This window comes from Nannobrachium achirus (assembly GCF_963921795.1).
Source record: "Nannobrachium achirus genome assembly, chromosome: 15".
Classification (NCBI taxonomy): Eukaryota; Metazoa; Chordata; class Actinopteri; order Myctophiformes; family Myctophidae; genus Nannobrachium; species Nannobrachium achirus.
Genome location: NC_137822.1, coordinates 8984217 through 8996311, shown reverse-complemented (window position 1 = coordinate 8996311; position 12095 = coordinate 8984217).

The window sequence follows — 12095 nt, the reverse complement described above, 5'->3', positions numbered from 1 at the left end:
CCCGATCCACGGTTTCAGACAGGTTCAAGTCCCATGCCCAAGGTACAGAGGACCATTGGGAGGGGTGTCCCTCCTCCAGTTTCCAGAGAAGTAAAGGTGTAGGGTTATGTCTGAAAGAACTCAGTCCAGCTGAGATTTTACGGGATAATTTTTTAATTAAATGGTGAAATTCAACTGACTTTTTTCTGGATTCAAAGAATTGACATTCACCCGAAAAAAAGAAAAAAAAAGTCAATTGATTTTCACTAAGGGTCCTGTACCTTTATGGCTTGGGACTTGAACAACCTGTCCATAGCAAAGACTACTGATCAAGTGCACTACACCATTGAGCCAAAGCACCTATGGAACCCCAACTTGTATCTCCTGGTGCTTTGGAGTTTTTCCTGGGGCTTTTTTACTAGATCGTTTGTATCTTAACCTTGAAAAGGTCCAACTATTAGAACCATGATCTGTAGGTGGACTGGGATTTGAACATGGAACCTCTGAACTGAGAGTCCAATCATTAGCCAACGACACCATCAACCATTAGATCTTTTTTGAAGCTTTTGACGTTTTGAGTATTCTTTTGTATTTTAACCTTGAAAAGGTCAAAGTGCAAAAGCAATGATCTGTAGGAGGCCTCTTATTTGAACATGGGAGCTCTGCACTGAGAGTTTGATCTTGGGACCACTACACCATCTAACTGCCAGCATGTTCAAATCCCCGTCCACCTTCAGATCATGTATGTTGTATCATTCTGACCTTTTCAAGATTAAAATGAAAAAGAACTAATCAAAAGAAACAGAAATAGTTCTATTGTGAGAGATGGTGTAGTGGTCTAAATATCAGACTCTTGGTTCAAAGGTTCTATGTTCAAATCCCAGGCCTTCTACAGATCTTGTTGTGTAATTTGGACCTTTTCAAGGTTAAAATACAAATGAACTACTCAAACGCACAAAAATATACCAGCTGTGGAGATGGTGTAGTGGACTGAAGATCAGACTCTCAGCTCAGAGGACCCATGTTCAAATCCCTGTCCACCTTCAGATCATGTATGTTGTATTATTCTGACCTTTTCAAGATTAAAATTAAAAAGAAGTAATCAAAAGAAACGTAAATATTTCCATTGTGAGATATGGTGTAGTTGTCTAGATATTGGACTCTTGTTTCAAAGGTTCCATGTTCAAATCCCAGGCCTCCTACAGATCTTGTTCTGTAATTTGGACCTTTTCAAGGTTAAAATACAAATGAAGTACTCAAAAGCACAAGAATATGTCAGCTGTGGAGATGGTGTAGTGGACTGAAGATCAGACTCTCAGCTCAGAGGACCCATGTTCAAATCCCCGTCCACCTTCAGATCATGTATGTTGTATTATTCTGACCTTTTCAAGATTAAAATTAAAAAGAACTAATGAAATGAAACAAAATATTTCTATTGTGAGAGATGGTGTAGTGGTCTAGATATCAGACTCATGGTTCAAAGGTTCCATGTTCAAATCCCAGGCCTCCTACACATCTTGTTCTGTAATTTGGACCTTTTCAAGGTTAAAATACAAATCAACTACTCAAAAGCACAGGCTTGTTTCAGCTGTGGAGATGGTGTAGTGGACTGAAGATCAGACTCTCAGCTCAGAGGACCCATGTTCAAATCCCATTCTACCTACAGCTCATTGCTGGAGTACGTTGACCTTTTCCAGGCTAAAATACAGGAGAACAATTCAAAAGCACCAGGAGATACCTGTTGAGGGCCCAAAGGTGCCTTGGCTCAATGGTGTGGAGTGCTTGATCGGTTGTCGCGGTCCACGGTTTCAGACAGGTTCAAGTCCCATGGAGGACCATCGGGAGGGGTGTCTCTCCCCTTGTTTCCTGGGAAGTAAAGGTGTGGGGTTATGTCTGAAAGAACTCTGTCCAGCTATACTTTTATTGGAAGGTGAAATTGAACTGACTTTTTCTGCATTTAAAAAATTGACATTCACCTGAAAAAAAGTTAGTTAACATTCTCTATTGGTCCTCCATGTAACTCAATGGCATGGGACTTGAACCTGCGACCTGGCCGTAGCAGAGACTACCGACCAAGCACTCTACTCCATTGAGCCAAGGAACCTTTGTATCCTCATCAGGTATCTCCTGGTTCTTTGCAGTTGTTCTCTTGTGTTTTAGCCTTGAAAAGGTCAGATTTCTCCAGCAACAAACTTGGGGTCGACTGAGAGTTGAACTCAGAACCTCTGCGCTGAGAGTCTGATCTTTAAACCACTACACCATCTCTCAGCAGATTTTTCCTGGGGCTTTTTAGCACATCATTGTATCTTAACCTTGAAAAGGTCCAACTATTACAGCCATGATCTGTAGGTGGACTGGGATTCGAACACGGAACCTCTGAACTGAGAGTCCAACCATTAGCCAACGACACCATCGACCATCAGATGTTTTTTGGTGGTTTTGAGTATTCTTTTGTTTTTTAACCTTGAAAAGGTCAAAGTGCAAAAGCAATGATCTGTAGGAGGCCTCTTATTTTAACATGGGAGCTCTGCATTGAGAGTTTGATCTTGGGACCACTACGCCATCTCACTGGCAGCATGTTCAAATCCCCGTCCACCTTCAGATCATGTATGTTGTATTATTCTGACCTTTTCAAGATTAACATTAAAAAGAAGTAATCAAAAGCAACGTCAATATTTCTATTGTGAGAGATGGTGTAGTGGTCTAGATATCACTCATGGTTCAAAGGTTCCATGTTCAAATCCCAGGCCTCCTACACATCTTGTTCTGTAATTTGGACCTTTTCAAGGTTAAAATACAAATCAAATACTCAAAAGCACTAGCACATTTCAGCTGTGGAGATGGTGTAGTGGACTGAAGATCAGACTCTCAGCTCAGAGGACCCATGTTCAAATCTCAGTCTACCTACAGTTCATTGCTGGAGTACTTTGACCTTTTCCAGGCTAAAATACAGGAGAACAATTCAAAAGCACCAGGAGATACCTGTTGAGGGCCCAAAGGTGCCTTGGCTCAATGGTGTGGAGCGCTTGATCGGTTGTCCCGGTCCACGGTTTCAGACAGGTTCAAGTCCCATGACCAAGGTACACGGAGGACCATCGGGAGGGGTGTCTCTCCCCCTGTTCCCTGGGAACTAAAGGTGTGGGGTTATATCTGAAGCTATACTTTTATTGGAAGAAGTTTTAACGAAATGCTGGTGAAATTCAACTGACTTTTTTCTGGATTAAAAAATTGACACTAACCTGAAAAAAGTCAGTTAACATTCTCTATTGGTCCTCCGTGTAACTCGATGGCATGGGACTTGAACCTGTGACCTGGCCGTAGCAGAGACTACCGACCAAGCGCTCTACTCCATTGAGCCAAGGAACCTTTGTATCCTCATCAGGTATCTCCTGGTTCTTTGCAGTTGTTCTCTTGTGTTTTAGCCTTGAAAAGGTCAGATTACTCCAGCAACGAACTCAGGGTCGACTGAGAGTTGAACTTGGAACCTCTGCGCTGAAAGTCTGATCTTTAGACCACTACACCATCTCTCAGCAGCTTGTTCCTGAGGCTTTGTAGTACATCCTTTGTATCTTAACCTTGAAAAGGTCCAACTATTACAACCATGATCTGTAGGTGGACTGGGATTTCAACATGGAACCTCTGAACTGAGAGTCCAACCATTAGCCAACGACACCATCGACCATTAGATGTTTTTTGATGCTTTTGCGTATTCGTTTGTATTTTAACCTTGAAAAGGTAAAAGTGCAAAAGCAACGATCTGTAGGTGGACTGGGATTTGACCATGGAAGCTCTGCAATGAGAGTGTAAACTTTAAACCACTACACCATTACTCACAGCAGGTATTTCCTGGTGCTTTTGAGTAGTTCTTTTGTATTGTAACCTTGAAAAGGTCCAAATAATAGAGCCAACATTCATACGAGGACTGGGATTTGAACATAGAACCTCTCAACTGAGAGTCTGATCGGAATTCACTCTCCAGGCAGCCGATATACTACTGTATTTATAATAATACAGAGTCACATACAGACGCATCGCATTACCACAAATGTATGTAACTACAGACGTAATACTAATAATCCTTTTGTTGGCAGTGTAGGCAAATGTAGGTCACACTCATCTGTGCTGTGAGCAAAACAAAAACAAACCAGCATGCAAACGTGCATGCATGCAATGCACTGCAACTATATTTACAGGTGAATAAATTGTATTTGTGTGGTGGTGTGGCCAAAATAACTACTTAAACCCCAGCATCCTTATTGTGGGGAAGGCTTACACTGAAAATAGCAGATCGACAAATGTTATTTTCAGTGAAATGCATGGACTTTATTGTAGGCTACACTTTGAGACCAAAATGCCTTCACAAGCTGATAGAAACAGAGAACTGACAGTTCCAATCCAGTAGCGTCAATTCAGCAAAAGCTAAGGTATGGCAGCATGACTGGTGTCTTGCCAAGACACAAATCATTGCCATCGTTGCCGTACCTTAACAACAGGCATGATGAATTTATTTTAAGAAGTACATTTTATTTTCCCTCTGTAGCCAAGGTATGGCAGCTGCCCCTTGCCTCTGTTCCAATCAACAGACTATGAACATGATACTGAGGGACAGCTCACACACTGGATTGGCAAAGTGACTCTTGATAAATGAAATCACGGGAACTGCTCATCGACAGCAGCTGTGCTTCCTATCCGTTTAATTTAATTTGTTTTATTTCATCCCTGTAGCGATAATGCTTGATAATATTGTAGAATGAGAGGTTTAGAGAGGAAAGCTTTTTCTAATTTTATTTTTTATTATTATTATTTTTTTGCCTGATTTATCCTGCCCAGCCATTATTCACTTGATGATATGGCATAAGTGGTGGAAAAGGTAGCCTATACTCAAATTGTTTACTTTAAAAGTATCAATTCTGCAATATAGTCCGGAATTCAAAATGTACTTGAGTAAAAGTAAAAAATGATTGGTATCAAGATGTATACATAATGTACCAAAAGTAAAAGTATTTATTCATTATTCAGAATGTCCCATTTCAAGTTTTCGAAAATAGCAGATCTACAAGCTCACAATTGTGCTTGTTATTGTCCAGCGCTGCCTGTAAGCCAGTGCAGATTGTGTAAGAGAGAGAAAAGAGAGAGGCGTACAGACTACAGTATAACATAAAGGCCTGTGTAGAACAGATGAAAGCAGCTTGCCTCAGAGACAGCTTGATAGAAACACCACGACTACTACCAGCAGGCTTCACACAAATTATTCAACTGCAAAGGCAAACACAGCAGGAATAGAAGAAATATCCTGGAAAACCCCTGGGCGCTTATACACGTCCATTTGGTTCCAGTTGTGTGCTCTTTCGACCTATAAATGAACACTACGGATTTTACTGAATAGAATAGAATAGAATTGGCCCACACATATTTCAGCAGATATTTAGTGCCAGCAACAACCATAGAAGATTTGTGATCTCAAAATTGTTATTATTTTCCTAATTGTAAGTTTCCCATTTTTTTGAGCAGCGGTCACACTGTCTCCTTAGTGTGACCGTGTGTGTAGGTAGCTTTGTTACTATGCATGTGTGTATCTATGAGTCTGTGTAGCCTGCAATACCGCTGGTGACCAAAGTGGCGCTGTTGCATCACGTGCACGCACATGCACACGCACACGCAAACGCAACCCTGAAATGAACTGCTACGCAAACGGCCACGCACACACACGCACCACCGCTCATTTTTTCTTTACCATAAGAAAAAGAAATAAGAACATTTCTCTTGTGAGGACGAGGAATATTTTCCTCACATAATTACGTCTATTTCTCACATTCTACTATACTTGTTGGGACATTTGGCACTCACAACACACGCACATACTGTATGCACATCGCACGCACGCATGTGACGCACGCACGCACACACGCACTCATGTCCATACTTTTGTGTGACACTGGTATGACAAAGTAGGTCATTAATTTAGTAAAAAAAAAGTTAAAATATGGCGTTGCGAGGGTTCAGCCTGACGGCAAAAATATAGGTGACATCAAAGCATGCAGATCTGCCTGAATTGAATGCTTTTTTAGAATGAGTAACACAGCAGGTGAGAGAGAGAGAGAGAGAGAGAGAGAGAGAGAGAGAGAGAGTCAGAGCCAGGGTTGGAAGTGGAACACGAACGCACAATTACCAAAGTAGATATGAAAGTGTGTGTGTGTGTGTGTGTGTGTGTGTGTGTGTGTGTGTGTGTGTGTGTGTGTGTGTGTGTGTGTGTGTGTGTGCGTGCGTGTGTGCGTGTGTGTGCGTGTGTGGTGGGTAATACAGTTCCTGGTGTTGCCAGGCAACTGCATGCCTCAGTCAGTGGAATTTGAACAGTGGAAAAGGATCCAGTATTCCGGGGGACTTATTTTGACGTCACACGCCTTATCTTTATAGCGGCTCCCTGGATGTGACAGAGGGGGGACTTATTTTGACGTCACACACGCCTTAAACTAGCGGCTCCCTGGAGAACATGACTACACGCACGCACGCACACCACTGCTATGAGCATTATTGTCATTTATAGTAGCCTACTCTTCTGTAAGGACAATTATAGTATATCCTTTACTTAAGTAAAAGTAGCAATACTACGGTGTAAAAACACTTTATTAAAAGTAAAAATCCTGCATTCATAATCTTACTTGAGTCAAACTAGCTATAGCTTACAAAAGTATTCAGTAGCTACAAAAGTATTCATGTAAGTGACGTGGGTGTTGGTGCAGAAGAGATCCAGTTCGACACTGCCCGTGGCTGAAATTCACTCTTACATTTGTGTCATTGGAGCAGCAACAGTACAAGTACATATTATGCATTGGCCATGTCAGAATCATATATATATATTATTGGACTAATAACCATTGATCATTAAACACCCTATTATAGACTACCCTAGAAAATTGATTCGTAATTTGATTAATTAGGCTATTAATTAGCTAAACCTGCAAAGTAACTGGTAACTAAAAGTGTCAAATAAACATATAATAGAGTACAACACTCGCTTCTGAGATGTAGCGGACTAGAAGTACAAGGCCTATACGAAGTAACAAGAAATGGAAACACTGAAGGGAAGATAAAGTGCCTTGGAATTGTACTTATAGTCACTCCATTTTGGCATTATAATACTTTATGTGTCGCAAGTGACTCTAATAAAGCCTGATTTATACACCAACAAAGTAGAAGCACAACAAAGTATACAAGTCAGGCTTTAGGCAAAGCCCGGAAAGCAAGGGCCAATTACATCTCCATTACCATAAACATTCAGGATCTCACAGACAGACGCAGAAATTACTGTGTTTAGAAAACTCTCCAACCACTTGTACCCTCTATACTTAGTTGACTAGCTAGAGCAGTGGTTCTCAACCTGTGGGTCAGGACCCCCAGGGGGGCCCCCCAAATAATTTTGAGGGGTCCCCAGATGATTAACTTATTAATGTGCAACATTGTTTTCTCACTCAACAGTGAACAAACCAGCATAAAGTTTAAGTGTAGAGGGTATCTGCACATTTCTAAAGTGACAATTTGAGGACTTTTTAATACCTCTAAAATTACAAATTAAATATTGGTCAAAGTGTCAAATATTAGAGGCAGAAATTGTGAAAATAGCAGATCTAACGCCTCGCAACGCATCGCAATGTTCACAAATAGAACAGTGTTATACAAAATGTAATGCCTCAACTCTCAATGCTCGTAGGTTGGAGGGGTCCCCAAATATGATTATTTTGGGGGTCATGGCCCGAAAAGGTTGAGAACCACTGGACTAGAGAGGTTCGCAAGCGTTTCCCACCACACCAAAAACTCCTGCCCGAAAACAGCAGGTCTACAAGCTCTCCGTGCGTTACAATGCACCGCGTCGCGAGCTTGTAGATATGCTGTCCCGCAACTCCCAGAACAGGGAGGCCATGGGTTCACGTGCAAAGCTTTGTAATGACATGCATGTTGTAATTGTAGTGGACACTCAGGGCTGTGTGTTTCCGTTCATTTTGACATCATGCTGAGGCCATCTGGCTCTTCCACCACCGCTGTGCTGTATTCTATATTCTATAATTGACCGTGTATCTAGACTCACTGGAATGATGAGCCTTTATTACATGACGTAACGTTTGGTCAAATTATGCGTCACTACCGTGACCTTTCATATAATGTAACGCTGTGGAGGCAAGGAATTGTCCTCTTACGCACGCACACACGCACGCACGCACGCACGCACGCACGCACGCACGCACGCACACATGGTCTGACCATGGTCGGTGGAATAATTAAAATGCACATCTAGTTCAGAACAGAATTCACTCTCTTGCTTATATGCAGTCAGCTGGACAGACAGACAGACAGACAGACAGACAGACAGACAGACAGACAGACAGACAGACAGACAGACAGACAGACAAGACAAGACATGCGTTCAGCTGGTCTGCCATTTTGTGGAACATTTCAGAACGGTGTTTGGGTTTGTGAGTGAACATTATGGCATGAGAGATTTAAGGAAGACATGCTCAGCCACAGGAACGTGCAGAGAATTGGCAGGCCCTTTTGGTGGAAATATCGAAAATAGCAGACCTCCAAGCTCACAACGCGTCGCAGCGCATTGTCTATTGTGAGGTCGGCTATTTTCGGTACTTGATACCACACTGAACCAAGCATAATCAAGTGAATACTGGAGATGTGGCAAGTGGCGTAACAGCATGGATTTCTACACAGAGAGGGCAATTCCTTCAACACAAGATGCTGCATTCAAGCTCAGGAGAGTTTGGACGAGGCAATTCTCTTGAATGCTGCCTTCAGGTATGGCATGGGTAAGGGGGCATTTGTGTTTCTTTCACCATAGTAAAAACTGCATTCATGGTATGGAGAGTGCACGTCTTACAAACGGATAAAAGGGCAAGGGCTCAAGCCCCCTTTGATGTCTATGTGTGCACCTGCCTGCCATGATATAACCACTGGAAAGCACAACTTCACTAAGCAGATCTCTGCCACAGTGTGTTAAAGGAGTAGTTCACTCCCAAAATGACTTTTTTTCTATTGATTACTCATGCCATGGAGACTAGAGTTCAATAATATTTTTAGTTTTTTGTCATATTCCTAAGACGAAAATGTGCTAACAATAAATTTACCCCCATTCGTTCCGGATGGGGACCCGTTTCGAAACGGGTCCCCATCCGGAATCAATGGGGGTAAATTTACTCTAATCAAATTTTTGTCTTAGGAATGTGACAAAAACCAAAAAATATTATTGAACTCTACTCTCCATGGCATGAGTAATCAATAGAAAAAAAGTCATTTTGGGGGTGAAGTACTCCTTTAAAAGTAAGGTTAACCTTTGCCTGTGTGTGTGTGTGTGTGTGTGTGTGTGTGTGTGTGTGTGTGTGTGTGTGTGTGTGTGTGTGTGGTGACGGTGACTTTCCTGTAGCTCTCTCTCCAGCGTGTCTCAGCTGTCTGCATACAGACTCTGGGGAGCTTGCTGGGTATTACTGGCACACAGGACATCTGGCCTAATTATTCATCCCGATAATACCCTCATCTGTCGGGGACAGTACACAGCATGTGTACCGCACTGTACCGTACAGTGAAATGACAATTTAAGGACTTTTAAGACCCTTTTAATACTTAAAGGTATATTCAGTGATTGTATTTCATTCAAATAAAAATATAATTGGTACATTTTCCATTCATTCTCCTCACTAGAATGTGTGCTGACCATATATGGACTTCCACCATGGCCTGTGTTGCGAGCATAGCTAGATTCGGTTTTCAGAGGTGGCCAGCCAGTCCTCGACCAATCAGGGTAGAGTATGGCCGTAGTTATGTTATGATGTTTAGTTATGATGGTCAAAATAAAAGTTTTGAGAACCACAGTCGCTCTGAATTAAGAACGTCTGCTAAATGCCTAGATTGTAAACTACTGAACTTATGAAATGCCACAGTCTCGTAGTAAATCAGTATCATACATAACCTGAAGCTGGAGACGTAGGCCTATCAATATTCAGTTCTCGTGAAAACGAGAACATTATAATGGCGTAAAAAATCTATAAAAAACTAAACATTTCCACGCAGTAAGGCCAGTAAGGGACAAGATGACCCCCGGCCACTTTCATTATCACTGAATACACCTTTAAAAGAAAAGACAAAGACCATTTCTGCAAAAGTAATCAACAAACTATACTATAAATTAAAATATTGTCCAAATTGTTAAATATGAAATTGGCGATGATTGTGAAAATAGCTGATCTAAACGCAACACCAACAACACCTCGCAATGTACCTTGCACACTGTGTGAGCATGTAGATCAGCCATTTTCACGATTAATATTTATCTGTGGAAACGAGTCAAACTAAAGTTAATGCCTGAATTCCTAAAATTCCAAGTACTTGTCAGGGTGCATGGGGGCCTGGGGGAGGGGGGTCCCAGTTCAAATATGATTTTTTTGGGGGGGAAATTTGGGAACACTTGCTCTACTGTACCATACTGCAGTAGGCAACGGTACTGTCTTACAGTGAAGGGTCTCTGTGTCTTTGCTAAAAAGCTGCGCTGTGATGTGCAACGGAGCTTGAACCATAGGATGAGTTGCATGTCTATTTTTTTTCCTAAGTGGGCGACCTTAATTTGGGCTTTGCTCTGCAGCAGCTTTGCGTACTGTATGCATAATGCGTGTGTCGTATGGTGTACAGTACCTACGTACATACTCCTGCCATTGTGTGACGGCAAAAGGCTGCCAGTACCCCGGGGGCCACTTAGACACAGACGACGCTGTCCCGGGCCCCTCACACAAGGGCAGCAGTGGCGTCAGACAGAGGGGGGACTTATTTTGACGTCACACACGCCTTATCCTAGCGGCTCCCTGGAGGACATGACTACAAAGTACACGCACGCACGCACGCACGCACACACGCATGCACGTACTACCACTGCTATGAGCATTATTGTCATTTGTAGTACTCTTCTGTAAGGACAATTATAGTATATGGAGTGCCTTTACTTAAGTAAAAGTAGCAATACTACGGTGTAAAAACACTTTGTTATAAGTAAAAATCCTGCATTCATAATCTTACTTGAGTCAAACTAGCTATAGCCTACAAAAGTATTCGTGTAAGTGACGTGGGTGTTGGTGCATAGGAGATCCAGTTCGACACTGCCCGTGGCTGAAATTCACTCTTACATTTGTGTCATTGGAGCAGCAACAGTACAAGTACATTACCAGTAAGACTCCCTAATCGGGAGATAAGCGACCGTTGGTCGCTTATCTCCACAAATAGGCCAAAAGTTTGTTTTACCAATTATCAAGACATACGGGCAGTTGACAGTTTGCCATGGTTACTCATTGAAGTTGAATCTCCATATATGGAGACATAAGTTGCTCATACCATAGCAACCATGTTTTTTACAGGGCCTGGGATTGATGACATCAGAAATCTCCATATATGGGCATGAAAGGGATTTTGTTTCTGGAAATATGTCTGTGGGGTGCCACATTTGGAATAAAACACTTACATCACACATCTGGATATCCATACAGCCCATCTAGTTTGCCTGTGTCCATTTATGCCCATATATCTGATGACATTGGGACAATGATCTCCATATATGGGCATAAAACTTATGTTAATTAGTAAAGCCTGGGGATCTCCATATATGGGCATGAGGGGTACCCCTATTATAGACTACCCAAGAAAATGTATTTGTAAGTTGATTAATTAGGCTATTAATTATCTAAAGCTGCAAAGTAACTGGTAACTAAAGGTGTCAAATAACCATGTATAAATAGAGTACAACACTCGCTTCTGAGATGTAGCGGACTAGAAGTACAAGGCCTATACGAAGTAACAAGAAATGGAAACACTGAAGTGAAGATAAAGTGCCTTGGAATTGTACTTATAGTCACTCCATTTTGGCATTATAATAGTGGCGTCAGTTCAGCAAAAGCTAAGGTATGGAAACATGACAGTCATGATGCCATACCTTAGCAACAGGCATGATGAATTTATTTTAAGAAGTAGGCCTACATTTTATTTTTTCCCCTCTGAAGCCAAGGTATGGCAGCTCCCATACCTTGCCATACCCAATTGACGCCTCTGACAGTCACAGTCAGTGGTGTAATCATTCC